The sequence below is a fragment of the Danaus plexippus genome, chromosome Z, assembly GCF_018135715.1.
Source record: "Danaus plexippus chromosome Z, MEX_DaPlex, whole genome shotgun sequence".
Taxonomy (NCBI): Eukaryota; Metazoa; Arthropoda; class Insecta; order Lepidoptera; family Nymphalidae; genus Danaus; species Danaus plexippus.
Window position 1 is genome coordinate 15,059,645 of NC_083559.1, and position 17,585 is coordinate 15,077,229.

At 32.9% G+C, this 17,585-nt stretch overlaps 1 long non-coding RNA gene across 3 annotated transcripts in view; it reads right to left on the reverse strand.

Moving 5' to 3' along the window:
* Positions 1-200: 200 nt before the first annotated feature.
* The window catches only part of LOC116777625 (uncharacterized), a 43,363-nt gene continuing 25,978 nt past the window's right edge, over positions 201-17,585 (reverse strand). Inside the window, exons 2-5 of one of the 3 annotated variants that reach the window (XR_009753384.1) lie at positions 7,411-7,522; positions 7,178-7,343; positions 1,329-1,790; positions 201-1,032 (exon numbers count right to left, since the gene is read on the reverse strand). This is a non-coding gene — a long non-coding RNA (uncharacterized LOC116777625). The remainder of the gene's footprint in view (positions 1,033-1,328; positions 1,791-7,177; positions 7,344-7,410; positions 7,523-17,585) is intronic. The other 2 variants (XR_009753385.1, XR_009753383.1) reach the window with 2 other exon arrangements.

Genomic DNA, 17,585 nt, shown 5'->3' on the forward strand with positions numbered 1-17,585 from the left:
TCTGTGTTATAACTATTTTTTTTCTTAGCGATATTTTTAATTGCGACAACTCGGTATTACGGACCCTCGATTCGCTTTCGAGACTTCAACGTAACAGAATTTAAGACGATCTTTGTTAATTACTATTACTCTAATGATTAAACTAGACTGGGTAGGTAATGTATGTGAAACAGAAAAGCAAATTTCGTCAACATATACTTTATTATTGCTTCAAAAGACATTTTATATATATATATATAATATAAATTTGTGAAATACTCTTCATTTACAAAACACAACACGAATTGAGAAGAACCCATGAGAATTATTTCATTACTATCGTCACATGATAGCATAAATAATTTTATTTTTATATACAAAAACAATAAATCCAGGATCGCTACACACTAGCGGGCGAGAAAACAGAGTCAATATTTTAAAAACAGTCGCATAGCAAGATTAATAGCCGATCCTAAAGGACAAACAGACACCCAGAAACACGAGTCCCCAATGCGAGCAATAACTTTAACGTATTCTGCAACACCTACGTCCGTGTGCACGGCGTTATTCTGGTGACAATAATAATATATACGACCTTATTATATAAAATAAAAAAAATATGCTCTAGACGTGGACACTGCTTCACAAAGAACATTCGTTTAGACGAAGATATAATTTATATATATATATTTCAGCACACATCGAATGTTTATATAGGAATTTTTATTTAATATATAATAAAATTTTCATTGACCTCACTAATGTATATAAAAATAATAGATTTATTCCAACAGAATAGATACAAATATTTCCGTACCAAAATACTTTGGGAACGTAATAAGCCCTCTGCGCACGCGCCATATCGACTTGAGGGATTAGCTTAGTGTACAACACTAAATCAAACAGTCGATAAAAAGCTAAATGTTGTCCGATTGCAACTCTCGCGCACAATTTATGCATGCCTGATAAATTAGCAGCCCGTGAATTATGGCCGGCTCTATTTAAACGAAGCAACGGAAATAGATCAACCATAACGCTCCGACGACCTGAAAACTAAAATTATACGATAAGTAAAATGTATAAATTTCAAAAAAAAAAAAATCCCCAATCCCTCCACACATACACACCGATGATTATATAACTATGTAATATTTTAATTAATTTAGTTCGACATTAAAATCGAGACGTGATACAACCGGATCGTAATTAAGCGTTTTACAAATAAAGAGACCATTTTCAAATTAAATGCCCAAAGATGGTATCGCGTGCGAAATTCCAAGATTCGCGAGTTTTTTATGTTGCATATAAAACGTCAGATGGACAGAAGCCGGTCATTTCTTCGCACTTACCTTGTATAAATACCTGATTTGGAGATAAGTAATGCCTGTCACACCGTTCCCGCCAGTGTTATATTCTTAGTTTGATCTAAACTTTAAGTCATTGTACCGCTGCATTTAATTATCGTTCACAATATAAATAGTTTTTATAGGAAGTTGTTTAATTTCAAGACACCTAGTACGAGTTTATGACTGTGAAACGTTCACGTTGGGTGTAACGTGTAGTACTCAGTATAAAGAGTGCGTGAGAGTTTTTATCAATGGCTAGTTTCTGTCTCGTTCATCATCCAAAGATCATATTCAATATACGCCTAATACTAGTATCAAATTTGCCACGTCCAAACAATGGTTCATTGTGGTCGCTTGTGGTCCTTTGTGGTTGATGGTGCCACGGTGGTAGCTCGGCGTGTTGTACAACGCCCACGGTAGCCGAGATCGCTAGATCGGCCCGCCCGCTAAGTTGACCACCGCTACCTTGTATGGAAAGAACAAAATATATCATACAACAAACACACACACACTTACGCATGTATTCATTCTACCTTTAAATAATATAATAAGTTTAAAAATCAACACATTGTTTTTTTATGCGAATAATATATTATAAAAAATCTTAGCAAAATTTTCGAAAACTTCAATTACAAAGTAACAGTTTTGCAACGTAATCAATTCTGTCATAAAATTTCGTGACATCGAATAAAATTGTTATAAATTTTTTTGTTTTGTTCATTATTTTAAATAAGTGATAATAAATATTTTTCCAGAAAATCTGTCTCCATAACAGCGTTCTTGGGACGAGAAATAAGTAAAAGTCAAAATAACAAATAACATTATATTCAAGCGTTATAAAGGACGTTTTAAATAACAATAATTGAACCAATCGGCCAACTTATCGACCAACAAATCGAGCGGCGTATCGGTTGATTAATATGAGCTTTGATAACCCATTGTTGGTTTGATTTAAGGCTTATTTGTAATTATTGATGTGTCCTGTGGGTGTTTATTAAAGCCAAGTTCACATGACCGATGCAACATGTATTATAGGATATATTATTACAATTTTTTTTTTAAGTAAACACACAATATATCTTAAAATACATTTAATTTAGAGACAAAAAATTCTGTCAGACAACTGATTCATAAAATAATTGATATTAAACTTGGGTAAAATCAAACTTCATCCAACAGCCGATACAAAGAAAACAAAGAAATATTGTTAAAGAACAAATTAGTCAAAAGGGCACAAAAAAACTTGAGACAAATAGGAAGCGGGAGAGGATATAAATCTACCTTGTATAGACATAATTTAATCGAAGCCTCTCGATTTTGGTCTCATAAATAACTGATTTTTAACATTTTAAAAGGAACAAAACATTTAATACTCCATATCAAATATAAATCACACGTAACTGGCATATTCGACTTAGGTGGCATAAATAATAAATACATGCAAGCAACAAATGCGCTTATAGCTATGACGTTAAAAAACAGAATTGCGTAAACGATTTAAGAAGCTCATCTATTATGGATGAAATACAATATTGCGCTGTATCCTTTGTGTGATAAGATTTAAATTTCATTGAGTTTTTCTTATTTTTTTCACATATAAATCAATCTTGAACCCCCATAGCCCACTATAGATGCTGAGGTGTCACGGTTACTTCTATTAGTCCAAAACCGTGTAAATTAAAGAGAAATACACAAAAAAAAAATATAACCTGTCTGTCTGCCTGTCTTAAAAATATTCGCGCTGAAGTTTCATGTTGCCTTCGTAATAATTCTAACATATTTTTACCTTCTATAAGTCTGTCTGTTCGCTTGTTGTACTGTCATACCAAAAACAGACTTAAAGACGGACTATAAGGGGACATACAGTTAAAAGCAGCTTCACAAAACATCTCATAACCATCGTGAGTATGTTAAATCTATCGAGCAACGGGCGATACGAATAAAAGAAAAAAGTCTCTAATTTTGATCGTCAGTCAAACTGTCAATAAACAAACACAAAGCTCATATCGTGTTTGATGAAACTGAAATAAATTTTTTATATATATAAATAAATAATATATGAAACGCAAGACGCAACCGGAAGTCCGCATTAAACAGATGTAATAAAACTTATTTACAAGGGGACATCGACTCGCATCCTTATTACAGCCAACGTTTGTAATGGCGTGTTGATTATTAATTAAAAATAATTACGATTACGACCATTTTCAATGACTCTGGTGTTACATCTATTAACACTCCAGTGATGTGAAATGTCTATCGATGTTATTTTATATCGACTCGCACATCCCTATGACAGCCGGTGTCGAAAATATATATCGCAGCACATACAAACGCTTTTGAATCATCCATTGCGTTCTGTACTCAGAGGATTTCATCGATTCTTTATTATAATATTTATTGATTTGTTATCGGTGATAAATCAAACTTCATTTTAACCTATTACAAGTCAAACAGTTTAAAACAATTCCAAAACACAGTTGTTACCATTAAATTTACACATTGTCTGTATGCAACCAGACATATCGATAAAAATCGATAGGAATGTATTCATAATTAGCATCGATATGCTATTAGGGCAGCACTAACAGCTGTTCTAATTAAGGCATCGACATTACACCGACCGATGTTTTTAATCAACCGCTCGGTTGTATTCTTTGTTGTTGCGCGCGCGCATCTTACGCTCTATACACATATCTGTTTGACATATGTTAAAATAATAAAACTTTTTCCAAGTTACATCATCCACGGCACGGCTTTTGTGTCGTAAACAAGCGAAACTAGTAAAACACAGTCAAAATAGCTCTGTACAATGATCACGCTTCCCGAAATCCACGTGTGTCTAAGATTTTATTGAGTTTACGTAACATTTTAATGAAGGATAGATAGAAATCTGTATGTAATATTAAAATTATATTTTAAACGAAATTGCTATAAATTCTATGTTAATCTAAATAGCATTTTTTTTTCTTTACAAAATTTTTCCGTCCGTCTGTCTGTTGCAGCAAATCTCTGAAGCTGCTGGACCAAAAACAATGAGATTCTCACTGAACGACTGTTCGTGTTATAGAAAATAATTTAGGTTACAATTTTTCATATTTTAGAACTGTTCTAATTTCGGTTAATACAAATAATAAACGTACAACTTTACCGCTCAGACGACAGCGTCTGAGCCAGATGGTGGAACATACGATAAATATCAAATCATATTGAGTAAGTCCTCGTTAGTCGTTTATACAATAAGTCATCACTTTTGGTACAAAAAAAAATAATAACAATATATATATATGTACATATATATTTGGACGTAATTAACATTCGCGACATCGGTTCGACTGAACTTTATTTTAGTGATGGCGGTCAACAATAAATATTATTAATGTTTTTATTTCTGTTGCTTCCATCGTTAATTCCGTTATAACGACCCATAATAACGATAACGATAAATATAACGATACAGTGTCGTCGATATGCTTGGTTGGAATGTATGGCTGTGATAATACACACACACATAAACACATGTATTAGAATTATTAGAAATATCCTTTCAATTCGTATAATCATTATGTGGGTAAATGCTAAATATTGATCATATATGTATGTGCGTTTGTTACAGTTAAATACGTAAACTACTAAGCATTTATTCATATAAACGCTCGTTGGTTTAACCGACAAAACAACACAAAATTAAATTAAAAAAAAATAACCAAAAAGCACATAAAAGGAAATCTTATTACGTATTAATGATTTTGACATGGCGACCGTTGAAAAACATAACCAATAATTTTTAATGCGACCATTAATTTTATTATAAAATTTATTGATATAACGCATTGCTGAAATTACTTTTATAACAATTTACGTCTGAGCTCCACTTAATGCTGTAATATACTTTTATGTTCTCTCCGATTCAATATGATCATCTCTTATATAAATTATCGTAATGATTTCATCTGGAGATATATTTTTATAGCTTTCGTTTGATAACTAGATATTTCAATAGGCTTACATAATCTGTTAGATGAGATTATCTTTATTAGATCTACGATTAGGTAGTATATTTGATAATGTCGGTTTAATTTCTTTTAACTGATATACCCTTAGCTTTGTTCGTAATAACTGAACTATATCTGTTCTCGTATATAGATATTTATTTGTACAACAGGAGTACACAATTCAAGACAACCTCCCCTGAACATAAATCTAATGTCTGCAACCCCTTAATGGCTGCTTTTTGTTCTGATACGGTATTCTTAATCGAACCTACGATGCAAATGCGGGGCTTTAAATTAACAGTAAATCCATTATATATATTTATAATATATTAGTAGGTATATTATATTAGCTTAATTTTTAGAATAATACATTAAAATCAAAGTGCCATTGGTTTGAAGTTGACACTTCAACGTGTGTGACACAATGTGAACGTCATTGCTGACAGTATTTTTTTTTAATCTCTTTCCATCTAACATCCACAACATACAGCCGATATAAACAAAATTATAAAAAAAAAAAATCTATCGATCTGTTATTCAGAACGTCGAAAGCTGCTCCCAGTTTACTTATAAATAAGGAAACGAACATTAAAATCAAGTATTTATTACATTTCAACTTCAATTACTGATTCATTAAGGTTTTTTCTCGTTTTAAAACTGCTGGCCAATGATAAAAAACTCTGATATCTCGGCGGGACTGACAAGCTGTGTCGCTCCATACTTTATTGAAATTACTTTAATAAATTGAATATTTATAATATATTGATTATTCTTTAAACGCGTGACGTTTTATTAAAACCAACTACGTGTTTGTCTGTCTCAATGTTTATGACCTATCAGCGGATGACAATATTTAAAAAACACCACGGGACTGACAATTCCATAATTCTATACGAACTTCTTCCTTATAACGTATTAAATATGATTATGTTCGTTTATTTCCTTAGGGATTCTTTAACATCAATCACATTATTCGAATTGAGATGAAACAAATAGATTAAATCTATATCTATATAATAAATGGAATTATTAAAATTTATATAGGAAATCCTTAATTGATTATAAAAATTATGACCATAATTATAATAAAACAAGTACGTGTATTGCAATAGTGTAGTATAAAATATCCCACGGCCTAGAATCTAATGCGCAATTATTAATAGATCTGACCCTAGCGTCAATTAGTTGCCAGAAAACGTGACACATCCGAATATTGTGTGTTAATGGCTATACGGTTAAAATTTAGTGCTAGAAAGGGTTCGGATAATTACGCTAGGAATTCCATTTCGATTAGAAACAATGGCTTTTTGGCGGCCATACAAAATTAATTGCACATCGTGAATAATGTGACGCGTGGCTATTGATGTGAGTTTATATAAAAAAAAAATTAAAAAAAAAATACACAAATACATCCACAGATATCTGCACAGATAACGTATAACAGCTGTGACGATTTCGTGTTCAAAGATAAATAAAACAAAGCTTATTTCATTTGGTAATTAATTACTAAATCAATATGGAAACTGTTTTATAGACTCCGTCTTGGAGGCGAACAAAAAACCGATACTCCATCCCCGCAGAGTGGAGTCTTCAGAATAAACAATATTGTCAACCCTTCCCTTAGAAAGGGTTGATATTTATCGTTGTGTTTATTACTTGAATTATGTCCCTAATGACTTCCCGAAGCTAGCAGCTAAATCCTATTGGCTATTATCAGCCAAGAAGTAAAATATGAGAGCATTCTAAGTTATGGTAATACCGGTGCTTAGGTGGCGAGAAGACTTAATGTGAAACTCGGCTCTCATTAAGACTTAAAATATTTGATACATGAATAATATGAAAATAAAATTAACTTACCGCTACTGTGTTTTGGTCGAACCAAACTGGGTCGCATGCTTAGGAATTGAAATGTTCTCGCACTGGATGTAGGTACTTTCGGATGTTGGTATACAGATAGACGTGGCTCATTTTATTAGCTTTAAGTCGGGATATTGATCTCCTTGTTAAAATTCCGATGTTATCTCTGAAATCCATGAAGTCGGTTGAGTTTAAAATATTTATAAATCAAGGCAATATAAATACTTTAATACCCTTCAATATTACGTATCCCATTTTATGGTCTTTTTATTTTTTTTGAGTAGCTAGTCTCTTCTTACATCACGACTTCATTTTAAAATGACGGCAGTTCGAACCAAATGATCTCTGTCAACACAATTGAAGTACGTTTAGAATTATTTACAACTCATGAGACTCAATCAATTCATTGAAATCGAGAAAGAAATGTAAATAAAAAAGCATTCTGTAAAACTAAACAGCACAATTAAATAACTTTAATAGTAACTAACTGCTGGAGAAACATAACAATAATATGCTAAAGTTAACCGTAGTTATTATAGTAACCCTGATCGCCCATTACCCGTTCGGCAATCAAATACTCCTATAAAGGCATAAACGCGCTATAATGATGTCTGTTTATATTCAACCACTGGCGAGGTAACACTTTTCTCAGAACATGAAAGACCTACGATGGTACGTGCATCGTTTGTTTACCGATTTTTATCGAAAATGAAACGAGTTTTGGGTGGATACCATTAAAAATCTCGCCTTTTATTCGAAGAACGATAAAATTTTATGTCTTTATCTAAACGTGTGTGATTGAATGTGATAAAAATCGATTTTTTTTTTTGTCTACCGGTGGCATATCATCACGCGTTCAAAGGGTTGTATTACATGTCGGTTTTATGAAATTAACAAAAAAATCATGTAGATTACAGAGATGCGCTCACAGCTTGAAGCTCTCATAGCGAAGTTGACGGAAAAAACAGCATATTTGCTGATAAGCCAGAATAGAAGCCAAAAACTTGAAAACGCCAGCTATACTCAGAGAACGGACTCGCTTATAACTTGGTTATACAATTACCTATATACTTAAATACGTCGACAAGAAGTTGTTGAAATAGAAGAAATAAACTCAATATGAATACTGAAATATAAGACAAAAAATCAACGTATATATTGTTTTTAATACACTTATTAGCTTTTAAATTCAAAGCTGGAATGAACAATGAAAAAAACATAGAAATGGTGAGGATTCCTACCAGTTACTTTACTATAATCACAGCGTGAAGTATACTGTATAGGTATCCTAGCAAAACTTAGTTAAGGGCCATGAGTCCTGATGGATCTACAAATTGACAGTCCACTTCGTCGTCACTCGAACCTGATGCTGTGCAACCGATATATCACGAAAGGAATCTATTGGTTCTTAAGTACTCTCAGTATCAACACAATGATTGAGTTAAGAGATGAAAAATTGTCTTTCGTTACAGGAAACTTTTCTCCGTCACTCAGGAACATGACCCCAAAACACAGTACATCATGTTTCAATGATTTACTCGACACCAATATTGTACACGTTCATAAAACGGCGACATCAAAAGGCCTGCATAAATTACTATATACATTTATTCATAATTAAACAAGCTAGTTAGGTCAGAGTATAATAAATATGTCAAATCACGGAACGTCCAGACAAAATGTCACCAGCTGGCGATTTTTATTACGTTCGTGTATATATTTGTATTACATAAAGGTTAAGTATATAAAACTATTCAACGTTCTTAGAACACCGCACTGACTAACATAGTACACGCGAGGTGAGAAGTGATACAAGAGTTTATATTATTATTTTAGATTTAAAACCATTTTTATTGGAGTAATTACAGTACTCGTGTTAACATCCATAAATATAATTAAACATTAAGATTGTATCGGTAAGTCAAAACATTCGGATCTCGATGGTTGGCAGGTGGATCATCTCTTCTGGTTAATTTTTATATACGCTTGAAGATAGTTTTCTCCACTATAAATTAGTTTCTGATACAAATTCTTCTTGCCTAAGCAACTTGATTTCGCACTTGTCACTACGACAGTACCCTTCACATCGACACGTCTCAGGCACTTTGGAGATGCCGAATTGAGATAACCGCGGCTTACACATTTATGGGCTTTACTGTAAAACTGTAGATCCCCGTCGATTGAGCCGATCATAACAAATTTCTATTTTAAATGAACATAAACAAGTTTACGTAGTTTATTTTGTAATGGCAGAAAATTTTCGCTAAAGACCAACGACCTCGATGAGCGTTTTCCTCAATTGCGGCTATGACTCAATCTAAACTTATTCATATTCTTTTCTCATAAACATCTTATTGTTGTAATAAATACGATGTTATATATTGAAATGATAACAAAATTTTGTTAACATTAATGTGCTATATATATTATAACGAAAATAGCTTGAGAGTTAAGACCACAAATACCAAGCCCTCTACCAGGCTGCCTGCTATAACCTGTGTGCTTGTGAATTTGCAACATAAACACTGACACTATCAAGCTTTATCATTAATAAATCGTGGAGAACACGATCACATGAAGAGATTTAGAAATTAAATGAATCGAAAAACATGAACCGGTGAGTTTTACTTCGGCACATCATTTTCTTGTAGGCACTGAGTTATTACCTGAAATTAAAGATTGTTTTGGAAATTGATATCAAATGATATAGAGATACATTTAAATATATATGTATATATCGAGATTGTTTTTCGTCTGTACGTGTCTCTCTTGTTGGCGCGGCGTAACTTTCAGAAGGGATGATTTAATCTAACGGAACTTTTCTAGGCTGAGGAATCTGTAGAGCTGTAGTCAGATAGTCTGGAACAAATTTATTCGACAACACAGAGTATATCATCGAGGAAAGACTAAATAATTCTAAAACAAAAAAAAAACATACAAGTGCCTATCTCACAAATTACACATAGCTTTTGTTCGTTTAAATACGATCTAAATTAAAATATGAATGTTATAGTTGTGCGTGGTTAAGATACGACGTTGTTCAGCAATCAGAGGTGCGATCAGTGGCCGGGGTGGTATTACGTAAAAATTACAATTACCGTAATGAAATAGTCCCCGCCAAGGACCAGAGGTGAACTAGATGCGGCACAGATAATGATTTACTTATTGTGTTAATAAAAACGTTTTTTTTGCCTTAATACGAGTTTTGGAGATCCACTGAGCTGAGCTGAGCTATCGGGATGTCTCCAATAAATAAAGACAAATTATCGGTTGTTGTTTGTTTACTTAGAAGAGACAAAGATGATTTAGGAGTTAAGAGACATCAAGTTATTCAAGAAAGGATAACGTGTTCTGTAGAGGCTGCGAAAGTTGAAAGGGATATAAACTGTATAGTATTTTGTCTGGTAACAAAAAGATTATTTCACGTACCTCTTGGTCCTTGTGATATCAGTAGAATATATAGATAAAGTTAGCTTATCCAGAAATATATATATCATTGTAATTAGAAATCAGTCGCTTGAAATAATTACGGAAGGCTTCTATCATTACAGGCGACGATTATTTTCAAGATAGGTCCGCTCCTCTGAACACATTCCTTAATAAAAATTATATTAAATAATGCAGCCAATGTTTGAGTAATGTTTGCCATTGTTTTGTTGTGCAAAGAAATATAGTTCTTGATAGCAGATAATACGGTAGATTTTTCTTCACAGCTGATTCATCGTTTTCGGTATTTACATTGCCTACTTGGTGTGACCGTATAGCATACATATATATATATATTCTGATGACGAACGCTGACGTGTATGACATATGCGGTAAGCCTATAAACATGCCGGGAAACAACGTGTTAGAATCGGTTTTTTAATACCTAATGATTGACACCTTACACTCACGTTTAATATATTTAAAAATAAAATTATATTGTAATGAACTAGTTTCACTATATTTATACTAACAATATAAACAACTGTACAAAAACTAAATAGCTCAATGAGATGTAATTGAAATGAAAGCAAATAATAATAATTAAAGCACAATACATCCGTTCATCCACCAACAGATGGCGTTAGGTGTCTAAGAGCCTGCGTTCACGCATCGCTGACGTCACCAGATCTATGTAATCTACTGAGGGTAGATAGAGATCTTAACAGCTATATATATCGGACGGAACGCTTAGTGGACCCTGAACGCAATTTAAAAAGATCGTTAAAAATTGTGAATACATTTCGGCGGTTTTGATATACATACATAAACTATGTTTTTATGAAGTCCGACATTTTGGAATTAATTTCTAACAAAATTGCCAACGATCTTAATGTCGCTGATTTTTTTTTATAAGTTTCCTATCAATTTAAAAAAAACACTCGAGTCAAACAAAGGAACCGAATCAACATCGAGTATCTCGCAATTGAAAAGTTTATGCTACACTGACAAAACGTTGCGGAATCGTCCCGTCACGTTGGTGGCATCACGACCAGGGAAGTATTGCGATATTATTTAATCACAATTTTTTCTTAATCTTACTTAACGAATACAGAACACAGCCCTTGACCAGACAGCTCCCGCAAACAATGTATATAGCTAAAGCAGCCTGCGCAGGCGCATTCTGTGTAGATCCAGCGATTTGTTACAACATATGACAATAATTTGGACGTGTTCCTCCATTGTTATGTGTGAATGCAACACACAGAAGTAACAAAGCTGAACATCAATCAATTCGTCGCCAACCCTATCATCAAAGCACAAAGCCTCTGAATACAATTCCCTGAACCGAAACCGAGTTCTTGTGTGGATAGTGTATTATAGAAGCGACATCGCATTTTTTTTATATTAACACCAAGATTCAAGCACTACAAATTGTTTGTGTGTTAATTATTAATTACGAAAAACAATGATTATTATCATTATTAGTAGTAAATCGTTTTGTCAACGGGAATGTTATTCGTTAATTACTGAATTCAAGTAAGACGTTTATATTGAGTGAATTTTTGAGATGCTTTTTATACGTCTCTGTGAGGTATGAACATAGACACAGACATCTAGACGGTACGATATCAAAACGCGGAGCCTTTGTATTTATTTAGTATTATTGAATGGTGGTCGGTGGTTAGCTACGGTCCGGTAGGCCTCGATAATTGTCAAACTGATTGACAGAGGCTATGCGTGCCTCATGTGGTTGATACACACGGACACATAGTTCGGACAGCACTGCGTATGAATATAAATTCAAACTTAATTCTATACTTAAGAAATTTCGGTTTGGATTATATATTACTGTTTCAAAATATTATAATGTTACATTTTATTTCATATTATTGTGAGAGGGATTTAATCTTTCTTTAATTTTACTTAGATAAATTATAAGACTACAGAATTACTGTATGTGTATGTATATATATATGAGTGTACGTTGCGTCCGTCCGTGTGTACCGTCGTTCCCTCAGCGACTGCTGGAGCGTGTCTTTTGAATTGTTTAAAAATTCTGATGGCTTGTTTCAAGTTTACATATATTTTTTAAACTCATCTGTATGCCGATTTTGCCACGATACCGATTGTCAGTTCATAAACGGGACCTTTAAAGAGGCTTTATATTTATTATTGTAAGGTTTCGAAGCAGCGATATAACATATACATAAAGAATAAAGTAAATATTTAAATATGTTCATTATTTTTACACTTTAAGGATATTTTACTAGAATTGATGATAATTTGACTATTTAGTAAATTTATGTATGCATATATAGTATCGGTAAAATACACAAATGAGACCAATTATGTAAATGAAGTTTACATAAATATTATATATTATAACCGGATTTAAATAGATTTTTCATATATATGAATAGAATTGGTTCTCAAAGTTTCCAGCAGTTTATTACAATGTCAATACTTTTCTAATAAACATACATACATACACACACGCTTGGATATAAAGATTTTATTTTCCTTAGCACATCTGATACAAGTTTTTAAAGGTAACGTAAGAAAAATAAATTTGTCAAATAGTATTTTTCAGAATACAATAGATTTTGAAGTGGGGAAAGCTCGATGTCTTTATTATCACCTTGTGACTTTTGTCCACCAAAGCTCTAGTGAGGAATGAGTGAATTAAGACGTCTCTTACGACTTCTACAACTAAAATAGTGTCTTAGCTCATGGATGGCTTAAGAAGAATATAGGTAACTGACTTTACTTAGGTCTTAGACCGCTAAAGTGGAAACCTCACTTTAGCGGTCTGATTACTCTCACCAGAATAATCAATTATTCTGTAACCTATTCTGTTAGCGATGATCGCTTTAGGTGGATAGCACTCCTCAAAAGGTTAGCCATTTTTTTTGTTGATTAAGTTTTTTTTTTGCACTCAAAACTAAGACTGCGCAAAGTGAAACCTTTGTAATATGTATAACATTTTAGCGAGAGTTTCAATACAAATTTCATAGTAATCGATTAATGTGTGTGCAGATGTTTGTTTATTGTGATACGGTGTAACAGAATCTTTCTTTAATGTAATGGCGATTCTATCGTACAAAATGTAAACCACAGGAAGGCGTGTAATTTGACGTTTGACATAATTCCAGACAGCCATTACATTTAACATGTATAGCAACTATTTTCTTATTACGTTTACAAAAAGTTGAATTTACCGTAGCATAATTTAACAGCAATTGGTTCTCTAAGAATGTAAACTTATGAGTTGCCTTCCTGACGACAATGTGTTGTGTTATTATAAGGCTATGTTCACATTGAGAAATATGTTAAAAAATAATGTTCCTACAAAAAAAAATATGGCGAATAAAAACTTAGCTTTAGGCAAATTACAAATCACTTACAATTTTTATTTACAGAGTGAGGCTCTATAGTGATATCAATGTTCACTGTTGGTGTCAAATATTTGATTATTATTGTTAAGAGAGGCAAATCATGAGTAGAACTAAATTAGATCATCATAAATATATGCGAAAGAAAATACAGCTGTCAAATAAAAGGGCTATTAGAAAGAATATCAGTCTATGAAAACACACCGAGATTAGAAACGTAACAATGACGTCACAATGTTATACAAACGACCACAAGAGGCAGTTTCTCATTTTAAATTATTATAATAAATAACAAGCGAACGTGTTAATCATATAAAACACTTAAGACACAATTTTCTTTGAACTAAAAACTTATCTTTACGTCAAATCGCGTTATTTTAAACTTCTAAATAGTGTCATACGCGAACCAAGTTCGTGATGCGTTCGTGTTTAAAACTAGTTCACAATGTAGCCTCTATCGCTATAACAATAAAGTCCACGTTGGTGATTCATGATAAATCAAAGCTGATAAATCTATAACCACATATCATTAAGTGGCAACATTAGCTGTATATAATACATGTCTCGAGTGGTCACTGGTTCCCACGACGAATGGGGCAATTACATACCTATTACCAGTTATATCACCAAATCGATGGTATCTCCTGGCCGATGGTGTCTTAATGACAGGCCACCTCTCTAATTATTGACGACACGTTTTAAAAATACTTATTCAACCACCGAATCCATCTAAAATAATCAAACTTTCTTCGAGTGCCAATTGTTAAGGCTGTTCGGCGCAAGATAGACGCTATTTTGACACCTGTCAAATGATTTTTTTATTTCCAAATGCGTTCAAACATGCAAAAGTAGTATATTATTGTTCCATCTGGGCCATTGTGTTTTTTTTTTTTTCGGTAATATATGTTCGTAATTGTTTTGTTTCTGTAAAAGAGATGAAACCTTGACTGACGTAAATTTCATTGACGCTCCGAAACGCTGGGCATTGATGCTGATCGAAAATCTGAATTCAAACGAAAGTATACTTTATGCCATTCATATAAAGGTGTGTATAAAAACTGTGAACGGAATAAATAAATTTGCCCGGCCCGTGACTCATGGAGCCAGTACAAATGGTATAAAATTGTCAGTTCCTTTTGAATTTATGCCAATTTGCATTATAGAGTTGTCCACACACCGTGACATAGTGACACATCATCTATCCACGGAATTCCTAAATCTCGTTACAACCAGAAAAAAATAACGTACTGATGGAAAAAGCTTTTATCGTAGCTAAAAACAATAATATGTTAAAATAAACCCACACAAGGGATAAAAAATTTTAGACATCACAAATGAGACATAGGTTGTAAATTAAAATTTAGTAAATTATATGAATTGAGAGAATCTGATAGATGGATTTATAGAAAAATTACTATACGATATACTACGGAACCTCTTCAAAGTGAAGACAGCACTCCATTATGCTGTCGATGAGAAATATAAACAAACGATAGGAAAATAATAAGTTTATATATGTTTAAAATAAATAACGATATAAAGAGCTGAACTGAAAAAAAAATTATCATCGCACGGTACAGACTCACTGACAGAGAAACTCGATACACGTCTTGAGATAAATTAGATTAATCCGATGATAGCCACTGTTAATATGAATGATGTGCAAATTATCTGGATGCACACATGATGAAGAAAACGAGCCATCGCTGTACAGCAATATGAAAGTTTGTCCGTCTGTTACCAAATCACGCGAAACCGCTCAGCTGTGACCCTAACACGATATGTTCCATCAAAAAATTATCTAATATGCAATAAATAATAATCAAGTGATGTTAAAATGCGAAAGTTTGTTAACATGTACTGATTATTGTTTGTTTTTAAACCGACTACAAAAAAAGGAGACTTCGATCGTATGTATTTTTTTAATATTATACCTCTCAGCAGATAATATCACATAACACACATCTTTAAGTTTATGCTTTGACTCCTGCGGTATCAGTTATCTGACCGTCGGGTTTTAGGTTCATCTAATTAATAGAGTATATAATTTACTTAATTCACGATAGACGTCTTACAAATAGAATCTAATATGGAATAAGCAAGTCGTGTTGATATTCTTAGAACATAATCTATTATTAGAAGTATTCAAAGTAGGTTTGACTAAAGAGCTATTCCGGATACGTTAAAGTTTTTTTGGATATAATATACACATAATATATCCGATGTTCCAATAATATGTGATTGTAAATCAATCAGAAGTATGCTATTTACATTTGGAATACAGTGATGCCATGGGTTGGGGAATCGTGTCATAATTGAGAGCCTTGACCTTGGCGTCTGTCATTACCGCCTCCAACCAACCGATCACTGATTTGTACACATCCTTAACTAGAGGAAACCACCACTGAACCTGATCACTACACTCTAACGAACTTAAATGACTTTAGCTGTACCTTCAGTTTCGGCTGACATTTCCGTCAAATAAACACAAAAGCGATGCCAATATACTGGCAACTAATACGCTGTGTTTTAAAAAATAATTATTAAAAATAAATATGAAAAATTAAAGCCTCAGCCGAAATAGTTTGAAAAAATAAATATATATTTTTTTAAATTGTAAAACTAATTAAATATATCAAATAATAGCATAATTAAATAAACTCTGATTTATACATTAAATAACAGTACAAAAAAAAACATTATCTGTCACGTAAAGACAAAGGTAAATATAAATACACTGTAGGCTAGGATCCAAGGCGTGTTTTTTCGTTTCACTTTAACAATGGCTGTTTGGCAAAAAAAAAAAACTGTCAAAAAATCAGCGACACATAAAACATTGAAACTCAATTACTTTAAGTATCTCTCTCAATCTGAGATATTGTTAAGACAGGAAGGAAGCCGATATCTGAACGGTCATTATGGAGGCAACTCGCCCAGCCGTGACGCCCTACGCATTTCATGTTGGTACCGTGGTTTTTATGTAGAATAGTATTTTATGACAATTAAAATTGCGATACATTTATATTATATGCAAGTCAAATAAAAAAAAAAAAACAATATATATATTGGATCCGTTACGGATGGATAGAACTAGTTGTCTGCTGATTTCGAGGTAAATGATTTTAAGCCCAATTATGCGTTTAAATTGAATTGTATTTCATTTGAAAAGCACGAATGGTTGCCTTTAATCCATTTTTCAGTTCCAGATCAAACTTTTAAAGTACTCTCATCCTAAACTCGGGGTAGGTTGATAAATAAATTTTTCCAACACAACCATCAAACGAACTAGACGCGAGTTAGTTTTTCAAGAACTTTATCTAACAAACCGATGCTCACAACATATTTTTCCATTTAAGCGTGACATCGGCGTCTTTGTGTTTAATAGTTAGCTTTTTACCGTCATTCCACACATCAAAGCAGCCGATACACTTCATTGTTTCCAATTAATCGGTTGCACTTCGTTGTTTTTCATGTAATCAATCAAATCCTCACCTGACCTAATGACACGTGACCATTTTCGGTTTATTTAAAACCGATTTACCGTAACCACATGTTAGTACTCCGTCCCCACCGGTTATCATAATCGA